General features: G+C 40.3%; 1 protein-coding gene across 2 annotated transcripts in view; it reads right to left on the bottom strand.

The window, feature by feature from the left end:
* Positions 1 to 8,954, bottom strand: part of tpst1 (tyrosylprotein sulfotransferase 1) — a 44,083-nt gene extending 35,129 nt beyond the window's left edge. The window contains exon 1 of one of the 2 annotated variants that reach the window (XM_031728578.2): positions 8,710 to 8,954. The gene's annotated coding sequence lies outside the window, so the exon portion shown is untranslated. The remainder of the gene's footprint in view (positions 1 to 8,709) is intronic. The other variant, XM_031728579.2, reaches the window with a different exon arrangement.
* Positions 8,955 to 16,670: the final 7,716 nt, after the last annotated feature.

Here is a 16,670-nt window from a genome sequence, read left to right as displayed (position 1 = left end):
CTGCTCTTAAATACGTTTGTCTTGCAGGTCTGTTTTAAGTTGCAAATGAGTTTAAGAACATGAAGTAAAAGAAAGCTCAAAATAAACCACAGAGTCAAACGTTAGACCAGGGTTTTCCCCACAGCATGCTGTACAGACTCACAGAGATGATTTTGTGCAATGGTCAAAACCCCAACTCCAGGTATACGATGCCCACCCACCCATTCTCACTTATGTTACGAGTGTCGGGCCAGAGTATTGGAGAGAATCCTCATACTGTACTACGCTGCAACAACAGATACGCGAACGACCCCAGCAAATGCATCCCGGTATGAGCTTAACAGTGCAGTTCATCCAAGACACTGCAGTCAAACTATTTTCCGGTCCGCTGCTCTCCAGGGCTGAAGTCAGTTTCATAGCGGCATAGTAGTCTGATAAAAATCCTCATTCAAACAAGGTGAGGTTGTAGCTTTTCTTTGATTTCCCACTACGTTCACATGTAAAATCTTTACTCAGGGAGAAGACTGAACCCAGACTAAAGCTGACTGCTTGTGGTCAACATTTCCTCAGAGCATTACACCAGCTCAATGCGTAACTGACATTGCCTCATTTTCAAACTGCCAACTCTCTGAGACGAGCAAACTGGAGTTTTACACAGAAAGCAAAAGCACATTGATAAACAACGTAAAAAATAAGAAGACTAGTATGTCTTTTTTAATATCAGAGCAATCCCAGTAACTTGCACACACCCAAAAAACAAAATAAATACAAAATAAAAATATATATATATTAATGAGCTTGCAAAGGGCCACTTCACCAGATTACAGTTAAAAAGCCTACCATGTTTTATCATGTGCAATTCATCTGGAATCTATTTAATAATTGTTACAAAATTATGTAAATTCATGTGTAAAAGTAACAATGTGGCCTCACTGCAGGCCAGCTGCGCTTAGTGACATAGTCAGTGGCCATTGAGGCAGGCAGGGTACATACATTTACAAGGGTTTCTAACTTTTCTCTTCGGGAGAACAAAAAAAATCTACTATCAAGTTATGGCACAAGTCAAGCCGAGCAGGTGGAAGTGGAAAAGTGCGATAAGTCAGCTCAGCCATGAAAACAACATTAGGTTCATATATTCTAAAGCAGGTGACTCCGCCAGCAGGTACTCATAACTACCACACCCACACAATCTCACATCTGTGTGCTCAGTGATTCAGTGTTAAAGGTGAGGGGGAAGTCACAAAGCATCGTAGGCTTCCAACACCTTTAGTCTGTGAGTGGGAGCATTAAAGACTGCTGCAACTGCACTTAAAGGTAAATTTCTCCTACCGATCGTCACTGGTATTTTAATATTACCAATCTCTGCAGGTTGTACTGAGATTTCTCCTTACCAAAAACTCTAAATCATCGCATTAATACATTTGAGGTTACATAAATTTAAATCGACACTAAGAGAGCGGCACAGAGAGAGAAGCAGCTGAAAGTTGATTTAAACAACTGATAACAATCAGACCAGAAAAGTTTCACAAGAGCTGAAAGGAAGTGTGTAAGGGTGAGAAATGGAGAAGAGTTAAAGACGTGGAAGGTGAGAAAAAAATAAATGAGTCACCTTACCGTCAAAATCCTCACTCAGGATACCACTAATAAAACAGCTACCCTAAGTGAGTTCTGAATTATCAAATGAACCAACTGTACACCTAACTTCTACTATGTGATGACTTATGTTCATTGTCATTAACCAGAAACAACAACATATTATTTCTGCATAGTTTAAGCACTAAAACTAACGCTAGGATGAGCTTGAAAATATTAGTCATTTCACTGAGAAGATGATGAGATGAAGATGCAGATGACTGATCTGTGATTTTGTAACCCTAGAAGCTGAGAACAACAACTACATTTTCCTGCATGTCCCAGTGTTTTGGGACAATACTGTTACCTGGCATTTATGTGCATCTCCACATAGAGAGACCGCCCAGATTCATAAACTGCTCAGATAAGCCAAGAACAAAAAAAGTGCTTGATGAATACCACTCTGTTTATCTTAAAGACAAACTATCACACAACATCTTGTACATCTGCAGTTTCCCAAAGCCACAGCTAGAACTTTGTGATCATTTAGAGACGCTGCCAGCAGAAAGTATTATTCGTGCATGAAGCCATTACTCTGATTCTGAAGCCAAGATGAAATCTAAGGATAGGTGTCCTTTGAAATGTAATGCCGTTTACACAATTAGCTCCAATTCAAAAAAGATAGTTTACATGAAACAGAGAGCAACTGAATGGTCAAAACTCCCAAATGTCTATGTTATCTAGAAACAGGTAGCTATAGCAATAACCAAACCTGATAAGACACTTTAGTATTGATAAATAACTGATAAGAACATAATTCTGATAAAGCCTCTGCTCTTTAACAGCAATTCAAAGCACTATCAAATAATTAAATTATTTTAAAAGTAGCAGATTCTGTCATTTTGTGTATTTCTGTGTAGTGGGACTGCCTAACCTGTCATTCCTGGGGAAGGAAAATAAACGACTAAAAGATTTACAGTGGCACTGCTGATAACAAACTGCAGTTGAGATTCAGAGCAGAGTCCTGTTACACCTCACACCGGGCTCAGATGTGTTTGCGTTAAATTAATTGAGGCTCTTGTCTCCTGTCGCTGATATTTAATGCTGCTGGCAGGATATTTTTCCCATTGATTTGTTAGGGGGAGCAGCTGAGGCTAAGGCTTCTCTCAGTGGAGCAACAGTGAAACCAAACCACATGAAACACTTAATAATGATGGCATCTGCACCTCATGAAGTCCTGATGGGAGAGGCCTGTGATAGTGGTGAGAAAAAGTAAGTTAGAGGGGAAAGATCCCTTCATATCTCTGTCAAGTCTTATGTTAAACGATAAGAAGAGCAGCCTTGTGAAAGTTTGTTTTTCCCCATTAAATGTTCCAATGATTAATAGATGAAAAAACATAACTCTCCCTGGCAGAGAAACGGGAAAATCAACTGATGTTAACAATCTGTCAAACACTCTCAAAGCTAAACGCGTTCAGTGTGCTGCCTCTGCTACCTTCTATGGGAGCACAGCACAACTAGAAGCTAGCTGGGCTGCACCACATCTACTAATACAAGCTTGCAAGCATGTATGGAGTTGCTGTAGTTCAGGATGTAGAGCGGGTCATCTGCTAATCAGAAGGTTGGTGGTTCAATCGCTAGTTGCTCCAGTCTACATGCCAAAATATCCTTGAGTATCTGTAGCTCTGCATGCTAACAGACGATACGGTGTCGTTGTTTACAGAGTCCAACAAGGACACAGTGTCACTTAGCTTACCCGTGTTTACACTGTTAAAGAGAAACAACAGCACAGAGTTTGGTCATCAGGCTCTTACTGATAATGATTCATCCTTTCATTTCTTATCCGTGATCTGGTGCATTCCCAAACTTCCACACAACCGCATGCTCAATCACCAGGACCATGGCTTTTAACCTGCCCACAACCTCTGTAATAAACCAGATGTTCTGTACAAACCCAATCAATCTCAAGCTTAACCACATGACAGGGACCAGTCATGGGTTTCTATTCACCTCGAGACAGGAAAGTCATGGTGGAGTTTGCCAAAAACCAAATAAGACCGTGCTAACCTCTGTATTACCTGCAGCCATTTCACTACAAAGAAACTAGGAATGAGGGTAAACACTCTTCCTCTCCTCTTGTATTTACAACCCTTGAGCTCCACTAAGCTCAAGTTCCACTAAGGAAGGGAGAGCAGTAGGCTTTTTGTCCTTAGCCAACAGATCGGCGTGTACCAAAACCACACCCCATGTCTACTTCTGACAAGCGTCAAAAAGGCAAACCGGGGTAATAACACCCAAGCAGCTCAGAGCAGAGTATCATAAAATCATCAGCTTTTTAGAACTATTAACGGACACTTTGACAGAGGACTCCAAATCAATGCTGTGTGAGGGCAATGTCACAGAAAGGCTTTGTGGGGCCTTGATTATCAAAAGTCCAACGTTTTGTGCGATGGTTAGCATCTTCCTCTGCCTTTTGGGAGCTACCGCAGGAGCAAAACGTTTCGTGGACATTGTTGTGTTTGTTGGGGAGAAAAGTTACAAACATACAGTACAGCACAGAGTCACACTGCTAGGATCGAAGATTTACACATTCTGTACTGTACAGGAGACACGCCACAAGATTGATTGACAATGGTCTACAACCAATCAGGACGCAGAACACGATACACTGTAAAAAAAAAAAAAAAAAAAAAAAAAAAAAAAACTGCACAAAAACCCGCGAAACAGCGATGCCGGGAAAGGTGAACCGCGTTATAGCGAGGGACCACTGTACTACTCCTACTGTACTGTTCTTCCTTTCTCACGCACCACTGATTTCACTGCAGCAGCATTTCTTACCTTTTCATTTCATCTGCTCAATGTATATCCATCCAGTTACACTGACTAATTATGGGAAGTTGAATATAAACAAAATTAACTATGAATTGATTGGTTGGTTCTGTTTGCTGCTACAGGCAGTCCAGCTGAAAATAACTGACATGTCTGTGCATCTCCCATCACCTGCTGTATGTGCATATATGTATCAAGCCTGAAACAACTCAGCTGTTCCATCTGTGCTTTACCAAGAATCCAACATTGAGCCTTATTAATGTAACTGACACTGTTGGATTGCCTCTCATTTATTGTTTAACTGCAGACCAACAGAGATAGTAAATCCCAATGAAGCTGACTTAAACATACATGCAAGATGTCTTTTTGGCTTAGAAGTGTGAAGCTGCATTCTATGTCACCACAGTACGTCAGCAAACCATCCAGCTTCCTCTATTATAATTCTGTGTCCTACATGCAATTCACACAGGAAGTATTCACACTTCACACCGCAACAATCTCACTTTAGTGAAGAAAATAATGGCTCTATCAGGTTAAGAACACCTGCTTTCAATGCTCTCTGCAAAGGTAATGCAGTCCTCAGGTAACTGAGCTTCACCTCAGTGGAGAAACAACTCCACTCTCTGACAAGAAAGACAAGCTGAAGGCTAAATCTGCCACTGACTTGACCTTGTGAGAATAGAATAGAATAGCCCTTTACTGTCATTGTACGGTAGATGTACAATGGAATTATGGAGTCGGCAGCCACCAGTATGAATACAATTTGGAATGCAGCAGCACACAGACGTGCTGCCAGGGCCATCAGTAGAAGGAGAATGGTTCCGTTCTGATTCCTCTTGGACCATGGTATATTCAGGATGGTGTTAGCCTTAATAATTCTTCACTGCTGATTATTTCCAGAATCTGTCTTTTATTGCCATGATGCCAAAATTACAACGGAATTACATGTCATCCCATCCAGTGAAAAACTCGACGAAAAAAACAAAACAAGAGTTTCTACTAAATAAAGTTTACAGTTTAAACTTTGAATAGATATGTACATATATCTGTGTGTGTGCTTGAGTCATTAAGCTGGTCATGCTGAACTATTCATGTAAATGTAATTTAACTGTTTGAAGGAGTTGCCAAAGCATGTTTATACTTGGCAGACTTTTACACCAGATGGTCTTCCTGACAAAGAGAATCAGAGAGTCAGAAAAGCAACCTATTTTAAAATCTATTTAAAATAAACTATAATGGATTTAAGAGTGATTTTTTTGGATGCAGACTGCAGACACTGTGTGTTCAGTGCTAGGACCAATTCTGTTTACATTATACATGCCTTCCTTAGCCAGTGTCATTCAAAGGCATAGGATACATCATTTTCACTCCTATGCAGACGACACGCAGCTCTATCTGTTCATGAAGCCAGATAACACACACCAATTAGTTAAACTGCAGGAATGTCTTAAAGACAAAGACCTGGATGGCCTCTAATTTCCTGCTTGTAAAATTTCTGTATTGTTGTAGAGTCTTTACCCTACACTATAAAACATAGTGCCAAGTCACAACAACTGTTGTGACTATGTAAATAAAACTGAATTTAATTTAGATAAAACTGAGGTTATTGTACTCGGCCCAAAAAATCTTGAACATGGTGTCTAGCCAGATTCATACTCACCTCCAGTAACACCAAAGAATCTGAGTTGTTTTTGACCATAACAAACTGGGTCTGCTTTTTCAGTTTGTGCACTCTCTCTAAAATTAGAAACATCCTTTGTCAGAGTGATGCTGAAAAACTTGTTAGATCTAGGCTGAACTACTGCAGTTGATTATTATCGGGTTCCTAAAAAGCATTCAGTTGATCCAAAATGCTGCAGCAAGAGTACTGACAGGGACTGGAGAGAGCATGTTTCTCCCTTACTAGCTTCTCGTCATTGGCACCCTGTTAAATCCGCACTCTAATTTAAGATCCTTCCTCAGATATAAAGTCTTAAATAACCAGGCCCCATCTGATCTTTAAGACCTCATAGTGCCACATCATCCCAATACAGCAGTTTACTCGCAGACTGCAGGCTTATGCTTCAGCAGGAAATCTACTCCGTAACTGGAAATCCCTTTAACCCTACGCCATCATCTTCCATGTAAGCTGCCGTACACCTCCAGAGAAATCAGGTCAGATCTGATTGCCGTGGAAGGTTACAGGTGTGGCATTAAGAGTGGCTTCCAGTGACAATTTCCAGCTAAATAATAATTCAGGCATCACTAACAGAATCTTTCAGGCTTTATTTTTAAACTAATGCCCAGGATTTTTAGCTTGGAGTCACACAAAACTGCTAATTTTCTATTCATTATTAGATGGACACATTTGTCATTTGATGGAAATTAAAATCAGACATCCCAAGCTCTGGGAAGCCTGTGCACGCTTGCACTACATTTGAACTATAAAACCCACACTGAAAAGGCCCATTGTTTTTCCATATCACCAAGGAAACCTGAGTGCGTGGGTGGTCACCAAACTTGCTGCTTCAGAGCTGGAGACCTCTCTTCAATAGATACGTTATCTGTTTTCCACCAATGTGATTTCATTGATACTTATTTTAAAACACAAATGACTCAAGGTTAAGAAAGGCTAGGAAGAGTTCACAACTTTTAAAGCTGCTGACAGCTACAACGGTGTTAGCCTGTCCACGATCAGAGTCCATCACAAACTGCGCTGCATCACTCGTTTCACAGTGAAGAGGATCGGCGCGGGACATCTAGTGATAGGTCTCACTACTGGTGTTACCATTACAACACCTTGGATAAATTTGGGCCCCTCCACGTGATTGAGTTTTTGAGAGTGAGCACTATGGACCGTGAGGAATTATGGTGCTCTGCAGTTGAAATCCTGACTAAGCCCAGCAGCAACACAGCTGCTTGCCTGAATGTAATAATTGTGATGCAGAGGTGGGTGTCCTTTTCAGACACGGAAATGAGAGAATAATTGAGCTGGAGTCCGACTGATCCAGCTCTGCAGCTGTGTCGGCCAACTCACTGAGTGCAGCCAGCACTGATAAAATACTCTTCAACTGGACTTTAGTCTTTAGCTGCTCTTCCCAGACCACCTGCACACAGCAGATGTGTTCCTGGCTAGCAGCACAATGAAATACTATTGCCCCCCCCCCCCCCTTTTCAGCCTTCTAGGGCTGCTACAAAGTATTATTATTAACATTTACCCACTAAGCCTTCAGGCTACAAGTGTATCTATGAACTTTAGGTTCAGGGGATATTTCACTGAAGCGCTGGCCTGGTATTTCCTATATTATTGCTAGGCTTACATTTGTAGTAAGCAGTGCAGATGAATATGAACTTCTGGATACTAATATGGGACAGAGCAGTGGAAAACAGCAACACTACTGTCTGAAAATAACGGAAAAGTAAAGTGCGATTACCCAGTCTGTGCACTTAATGGAGATCACGTGCCTGTGGTCCACAGCAGGATAAAGAAAATAACTGTTTTCTTAACAACAACAACAACATGTTAGCCATTAAAACCACATCTTAATACACTTTTCCGGCTAATTAGCCTGACCCTATTAGCTCGGGGTGGAACATCTTTTTCCAACATTGGCTGCACTCTCAGGTCGAAACACTTACACACGTAACCTCATTAATTATCCATTAATGTTACACATAGCCTCAAAAACCAAGCTCTATTAAAACCCTGCAATTAAATGACTCTTCACCTGGCAAAGGGACACGGTTCATGTCACTGTACGGTTCCTTTAATGTGGGGTTCTTGTGGGTAATCCGGAGAGTTTATCTGAACCACTAACGCGTATCAAGCGTGAACTTTAATGAGCATAAAAGGGAAATATTGTATCGCACCGAGTACGTGCTTAGAGCTGTGCTGAGTGCTGACCCAGCCTGGCGGGTCTTAAAATTCATGTAATGTCTTCGACATGTGTAACCTGACTGCAATGATCACGAAGGCTCGTTTTTAATACAGTTCGGCGTGACTTTCCCTCGAGGGCGGCACGCGACGGAGTTATCTGTCAGCACATAAGCTTGGCTACACCTATTTATTTGACAAGGGCTTAATCCGTCCATACTCGTATCAGTCGCGGTCATTTTTCCAGCCTTGATAGCTAACAAGCCGTACACCAGCAATTATGTAACCCCAGTTTAAGAAGGCGAATGGTAACGTTTGTGACGGCGACGAAACGTTCACGCCTATTCAAACTCACACCACCAAAATAACTAAACCATTACAAATATGACTTTAACTGTCGCAGCTCGCGAGCTAATGGGAAGAAGAGAAGAGGCAGAGGGACATTACAACACCGTAACACCACCAAAAACACCTACCTAATGCTGCGGACACGGCGCAAAAGGCTCGGGTTAGTCGGTCACAAAACCTCCACCGAATCCGGTGTCGGTGTCCAGACAGTCTTGCCGTCTCCTGGAGCCGGTTTACGAGTATTTTCTGTGGGTATACATGATATGAGCAGCGCGGTTCTGAGACTGATGGTAGACTGGAGGCAAGAAATGCCAGCCAGCCTGCTACAAAGTGAGGAGCTCGGCTGGTACTGAAAAAACAGTTGTGATTAGTCTAGAATTTTAACAGGGTTATGTTTCAGAGCTGCTGATTGGCTCTTATGAAATAGGGCGGAACTACAGTAGATTTAAAAGCACAGTACAGTCAAACGGACTTCGCTTCAGCTTCATCGAGTCAATGATAAAGTTATGTCTGTAGGTATGGATGTGAAGACATTTTAAACCATTTTTGCAAACATTAAACGATTCTTTACAAATCTAAAGTGTGGAGAAAATTCAAACTTTTAGGCAAAGCTTAGGCTCCTTGTCGTAATGACTGTATGTAATGTTGATAAATATAGAATAATAGGTGTTCTGCATATCTGCGGTTAGCCTTGCGTGGCCTATAAATACCAAAACCGTGAAATGCATGTGAAACTGATGAGACTGCTGTTCTGCCACTTATAATTTGATTAACCTGGTCGAAAACATCCCAACTTTAAAGCACAGCTTGATGCTCAACTTGGTTCAGTTGCTGTGTCAGAATGAGCACAGGGTAAAGTAAACTGCTGAACCTGTTGGGAAGAATACTACTTGTTTTGCAATAGCTGTGCAGCTCTTTCAATGAACATTTTGAATGCATGACTGTGTATGATATAAGCCTACCTGTTAACCTGTTTAAGATGGAAATTTGCTAGTGAATTGCAAAACAAATAGGAAAAATAGGAAATGTAGCAAAGACCTTAGAGGTAAAAATAAATAAATAGATGGAAATAATAATCACCCACCACAATATGGCAGACATTTGTTATTATAGCTTTCAACCAAATTAGAGGTAATTTGGAGACATTCAACCTTATGCTTTCCAAAGTGTCTTGAACACATTTGATAAGCAAATAAATTTTTTTTTTTTTTTTTTTTTTTTTTTTTTTTTTTTTAAACCTGTCCCGTTTGGTTCTTTTGCCATCAGAATTATTGTCTAAAGGCGAAGAAAGATGCCCAACGGATTTACTTTACAAATGGACCATCCCAGCCTTGCCGTAATGGTCCATTTGATTCACCTTTATTATTTATTTTATTTTGACTTGCTGAATACGGGACAGACTAGACTGGTGGAAAGAAAGGGAGAAAGAAAAGGAAAGAAAAACAGCTGAGAAGAGGGACGGGGAGAAGGGCAAAACCAAAACCAACAGAATAAGCAGACAAAAATACATATATCGATCACCTGGATCACCTGTTGAGAAAGAAAAAAAGAAAGCAAGCAGAAGAAAACGAGAGTAATAAACAACATCACAATGATATATGGGAATATGACAGTAAATACTAAATATTAAACATTATTGTGCAGCACGTAGGATCGACAGCGCACAGTGTGCTTTGAGGTAGGAGCCAAAAAGGGTGTAGTTTGTGTGTGTGATCACCCGTGTGTGCACCTGTGAGCATGAACGCGCTTGTTTTTAAAAGGTTCCTTCATGTAATGATCTGCTAGAGGTGTGGGGGCCACTGCCCCGTCCTCCAGGGCATGAAGCAGGTATGGAGGAGATCAAAACTCCAGACATCCAGAGGCCCCCAGAACACAAGAGACCAAGGAAGACCAACAGAGGGGCAGCCGCGCCACTATCCCAGAAAGAGCTGAGGAGAGTCCCAGATGAGGGGTCACTCAGCAGCCGCGGAGCAGAAGCCGGGGGGGGTTGCAGTGACGTGCCCGTGAGCTCCGCCGGCAGCCAGCTGTGCCTGAGTGACCGAGCCCCGGGCTGAGAGGCCGAGGGCACCCCATCCCTGCAAATAAATTTCTAATAAATTTCTTTCTTTCTCCCCTTTCTTTCCCCCAGTTAAGTCTGTCCCGTATTCAGCAAGTGAAAATAAAATAAACAATAAAAGGTGAATCAAATGGACCATTACGGCAAGGCTGGGATGGTCCATTTGGTAAAGTAAATCCGTTGGGCATCTTTCTTCGCCTTTAGACAATAATTCTGATGGCAAAAGAACCAAACGGGACAGGTTAAAAAAAAAAAAAAAAAAAAAATGATAAGCAAATACCAATGATATGGAGAGTATGGTGGCTGGGTGGTATGTAAGAACATATCATACAGTCACAATACTCTCCACATCATAGTTTACATTGTTTGAGGTGCCTCACAAGAAAAATGCAAGCGTCAAACATGTTAGTTTTGTGATGTGTCGGTGTAGAGGATGATGGTTACTTCAAATAAATGCCATTTCTGTACTAATTTATAGTTTGTATGTTTACTTGATACAGGTGAGGTGGTGCTGTTCGTATCTCTGTTTCATTTTTCGTGATCTAGATGGCTAAAACAGAAGATGCTACTTTGGATACCTTCTTTGCTGCCTTGCATAAAGCTTCTGTCGACTGTTCTCTTACTCACAAGGTGGATGGACGTGCATTTGATTTTGCAGATTTTTATATCAGATGTCCTTCCTGATACGAGCTATTCTGGGATGTGTATGTGCTCTCAGTCTCGAACTTGAGATCTTTTGCATTTTTGTTAGTGAATCTGTAAAACTGTGCAATATTACACACAACTACAGCTGTAGAACATGTACAGATCTGTACATGTTCTAGATGTCAATAAAGTTGTATTAATTTGTGCTTTGCTATCACATCAAGCCAACTAGCTCAGCAAATATCACCAAACAGGTGAATTATTATTATGTTAGTCGTGCTAGCTAAAGATACAGTGGCTGAATGTGAATGTGCAATAATTTCACTCTCAGAGGTACAGAAAGATGTAAGAAAGAGAGAAAAGATAAGAGAATATATTTTAAAGACTGCTAAGAACGGGATCATTTATAAACTGGAAATTTATGTAATGTCCTAATTTTGCATAGGGAAGATAATATCACCATTAATATTACCACAGGGGGGACATTACTTTCTGATTTGTTGTATCTGCATGGCATTATTGCATTATGGCATATTTTGATAAAATGTTTAAAAACTACAGAGTTTCTAGAGTTTCTAACTAATTAACTAATTATTCTAAAAAATAATGATTTTGTTATTACTTTGTATTTCAATGTTTATTGTAATGATCATTCAAAGTAATTCTGTTTAAAATAGGGACACCTGGCACCACTAACTTTAATTTTAACATCCAAATATGTTGTAAAGCCAAAATGTAACTATTTCTATGTGTTTATTATAGGAATAAACATTCTTATCTTTCATGTGGGTGAAGCAGGCGCTGTATGACATGCAGAAGACAAAAGCCTCTAAGTGAACAAGGTCACCGAAAGACCGAAACTCTGAGACTAAAAGCACGTCAGGCCTGAGAGGGCATTAATCCTCTCACTGAGGAGATTGCTTTTGTGCTTCAGAAATATTTCTCATGGCAGTGGAAGCTTTGAAGGCAATGACGGAGAAAAGATCCCCAATGATCAATGATGCCATTATTATGGATCTCTGGTTTCAGTCACAGTGAGCAGAGACCAGCACTCAGCATCTCCAGCAGGGTTCAAAAGTGCATGTTAGCTGATATGAGTGGGCACAGAAAAAAAACTAAGAGCAAACATTACGGGTTTGACGGACAATGCTGAACTTTATAGTTGCAAAGACATTTTTAACCCTTTTGTGTGTGTTTACCTCAAGAAATGATGAGCACATACAAATCATTAGACACTCTCCTTCAATGACAAAGTTAATTAAAATATTAAATGTGAAAATAATTTAATAATTCCAATATTTGTTGTCCCATGTAGCTGCAGTCAAGCAGCAACCTTCATCATATCAGACAACTGTCTATCTGATACGCCTTAAATATTTAATTATATATTGATCCATCCTAACCAAATATACGGAGCATCGACAGACAGCTGACACCTTTCAGCCTCGTAAGAAGACGGTCAGTTTCACACAGACTTAATTGGAACAATACCAAGTGGTTTGATATGATATGGTTTGGCCAACACACACATTTCCCACGAGACTCATTTACAGCAGCAGGGTAACAATGCACAGAGTGGAAAAAACTATTCGCTGCAGTCCTTTGAAATGCGAGCAGCACGCGAGGCTCATTTCACCACTGATGAAATTCATCACATTTGAGGTGGTGTAACACATTTACACACATATGTAATGGTAGCTCAGGGGAAAAATAGTTGCCTGCTGGCACAATGCATTCCCTGGAGACATTTACTCAGGGGCCTGTGGAGTGTGAGACCGGATGGGAGTCATGATAAAAAGAGAGGAAATGTGTAGTGTGCAACAATGCCAGCCTCCTCTGGAAGGAGGTACAAAGGCCAAGGTGCTGAGGTAAGAAGCCACTTATAGAAAAATGAGCAACATTGGCTATATTGTCAGCTAAACAAAAGTACAATATGGAGAAAATATGATCTCTGGTCTTCATTAAAAACTAAATTTTGACAGTGAATAATAAAAGTCACTTTTTAAAAAAGTATAAATATAATTTCTTTTTGAATATCTTTAATGAGAAGTTTACGATACAAGTCATAACCTTTAGAAGATAATGCACACACACACACACACACACACACACACACACACACACACACACACACACACACACACGACCAAATCCTCTGGTCAGTGTCTTGCTCTGATCCTTCCATTTTATTAGAGCAAAACCAAGTCTGTTTAAATCCTCCACTCTGTCACTGAGGACATCTCAGTGTCCTCTCCAGGTCGAGGGTATCAGTCGCTGTTGTTGGTGACGTTGTTTATTCAGCAAATGTTGTGAGTTTTCTGAGACACCCAAAATGATCAGAAGAGGGTCAGGTAATCATTTAAAAACCTTTGAAACTGTCCTGAAGTTTGGAGCTAGCGGCATAACAGCGGAGCCTCGATATGTCTGGAAAAAATTCTGGTCAACTTTCCCTAGTTGTAATGCAGCCTGTGCAAACTCTATTAGAGAGTTAACCAAACAAGTATCAACCCAATTCAACCCCTTTATTCCAGGTCAGTCACATTCCTGTCCCCATCCAATCATGTTTAGCTTTCTCATTTCCTGTTTTGTTTAATAAAGAGACTGTATTACATGTCTTTCTGCACTGCAGTCTCTCAAACACAGGACTAACCTGTTCTTAAGACAAACAGAGATAAGAACATCACCAACACTGCAGAGCCCTAACACATCCATCCATCATCGAGGGTTTGAAAGAATTTAGCTGATATTGGTAGTGTGAAACATCGAATGCTGAACTTGAACAGTTTGATTGCTTGCCTCAGATTTAAAAAGTACTATTGATAACCCGGTTGTATTACTATTAAAAAAATTATAATAAAAAAATAATTAATTTGAATGGGAAACATGTATATTTTACCTATACAAATATTTGCTGCTTAATATTAACACATTCATCCTTCACTTGTATTATGTTTGCAAAGTTGTTCTTTTTAGTTCTATAAGGCTTATAATTCCAAATTCACAATTATGGGGTCTTTTTTTAAATAAATAAATTAATAACATAAAACTGTCAGTAAGATATATATATGGGTAAATTTTGAAAAAGATACAGCTGTTGAGCGAGACGATCATTTTCACTACATTCACATTTTAACACAATGTTAAACTCCAGAAATCTGCTCTGAACTCAGTCTTGTCCTACATAGCTGCACATTTGCTTCATACTTACATTTCTTTGCAATCTCAATTCCCAAATATGTAATTTTATCCATATTTAATTTAAATGGCTCACTAAGCCAAACAAGCATCAGCTCACTTTTACACCACGTAACTCCAGAAAGATCATCTCCAATAGGATGAGAACAGTTGTCTGTGGGTTTACTATAAATATCAAATTATCATCCACACAATATATTTGTAGTATGAACTATTTCTGCAAAGAGCTATATGCATGACTATTATATATTTACTTTTCCATCCATCAGTTTCTACTTCCCCTTTACATTTTATCTAAAAAAAAACACAGATGTTGGCCTGATTCAGATGTGAGGACATAATTTTTCCTATATTCACTACAATAAAATGACACACAAAAAATTGAACAATCATAGCATATAACAATTTAAAAAGCTATTGCTGAGAGAGTGGAGCGTGTTTTTGGACCTTGTCCCCTTCCCCTCGGACTCTGGAACCCCGGGCCCTTCTCCCTAACACTTTGTATATATTATCACCTGGTGTAATCACTGTAACTAAACGCACTGTCAACTTTTGCAAAGGTTTCCTGGTCTGCGCCTGAGTCCGTCTACAAAACCATGTCAGTATGTAAAGAACCTTTTTCAGTGCGGTTGAGAGGCAACATTTTGATTTCTAGGCCTGCAGCTTTTTTGGATGCAGTCTTTGAGCCGAGCTATGGTCATATCTCAGACATTCCTCTGCACTGGACACACAGAGATGAACCAGATATAGTTCTTATAATATTTGCTCAGTTAAATCAGTTTGGCAAAATGTTTGACCTTCAGATTCCAGCATTGTAATAAAATATACGCACATAAACTTGAGTTACATCCCATTCTTAACCCACAGAGTTTAATAGGATGTCGGCCCATCCTTTGCTTTCACTGGAACTAACAGGTTGTTCTCAACTTCTGAACAACGCCCCCTCACCATAATCCCCCCTCCACCAAACTTTACACTTGGCACTATGCAGCCAGACAAGTACTGTTCTCCTGGTAACCGCCAAACATAGACACATCCATTGGATTGGTGTGCGGAGGCAGCGTGAGTCGTCACTCCAGGGAACACATGTCCACTGCCCTAGAATCCAGTGGCAGTGTGCTTTACACCACTGCATCCGATGCATTCCACTCTGAGATGTAAGTCTTGGAAGCAGCTGTTCAGCCTTGGAAATGCATTTCACATTTCAGGTCTCTGCGCCTGTTCTTGAGCTAATCTGAAGGCCACATGAAGTCTCGAGGTCTGACTCTTTGCACACTACACAGCTCAGCATCCACTGACGCTGCTCTGTTAATTTACGGGCCTACCACTTTGTGGCTGAGTTGCTGTCTTTCTCATTCACTTTAAAGTCAAAGTCAAAGTAAACTTTGATTTCCAGTTTGTTATAATAGTGCTAAGAATTGACTGTGGAATATTTAGCAGTGAAGAGACTGCATGACTGGACTTGTTGCACACTTGGCGTCCTGTCATGCAACTATGCTGGAATTCACTGAAATCCCTACGGCGAACTATTCCTTCAGAAATGTTTGCAGCAGTAGTCTGCATGTCTGCATGTTTATTTTATACACCTATGGCCATGGAAATGCTTGGAACACCTGAATTCAATGACTTGGATTTGAATGAATCCTTTTGTGACATCATTTATTATAAGTTTTGTTGTTTGTATGTTGTTGGCAGACGGATTCTGATGGACAGTTTCAGGAAAGTTTTCCACAGGACTGCAGTGCATCCTCGCTGCTTCCATAGGAATAATGGATGAGTCTACAGCAGTATAGAAACCAGGTGCTGCTAATCAAATTCCACTAGTCATCAGCAAATGTGACCACCTCTACAAAAAGAGGAGTTTGGGCAGTTTACATGTCAGGAGGATTCAGGTGTGTATTCATACAATCACTCAAGAATTTCTTCTTTTGAATTCTTGTGAAAGTTTTATTTTTCACAAGATTTTCCAATAATCACACAACAGTGATACCCGCTGAGGTGAATGTATGTGGAGTGTGTTCGCTGTTTTGAAGCCCAGATTTGTCTTGGCAGGGATATAACAACAAAGAGCAACACTGCACGTCTCTAAATGTGTCTGTTTCTTTCAGTCACCAGGTGAATAAACTCCATTTACTACACTGACTTTTCTATTCCCACACTGACACTTTACAGTATACAGTATGTATATGTACA

This window comes from Oreochromis aureus, linkage group 14 (assembly GCF_013358895.1).
Source record: "Oreochromis aureus strain Israel breed Guangdong linkage group 14, ZZ_aureus, whole genome shotgun sequence".
Lineage (NCBI taxonomy): Eukaryota > Metazoa > Chordata > Actinopteri > Cichliformes > Cichlidae > Oreochromis > Oreochromis aureus.
Note: the sequence above shows the minus strand (reverse complement) of the source record. Positions and strands in the feature narration are given on the sequence as shown.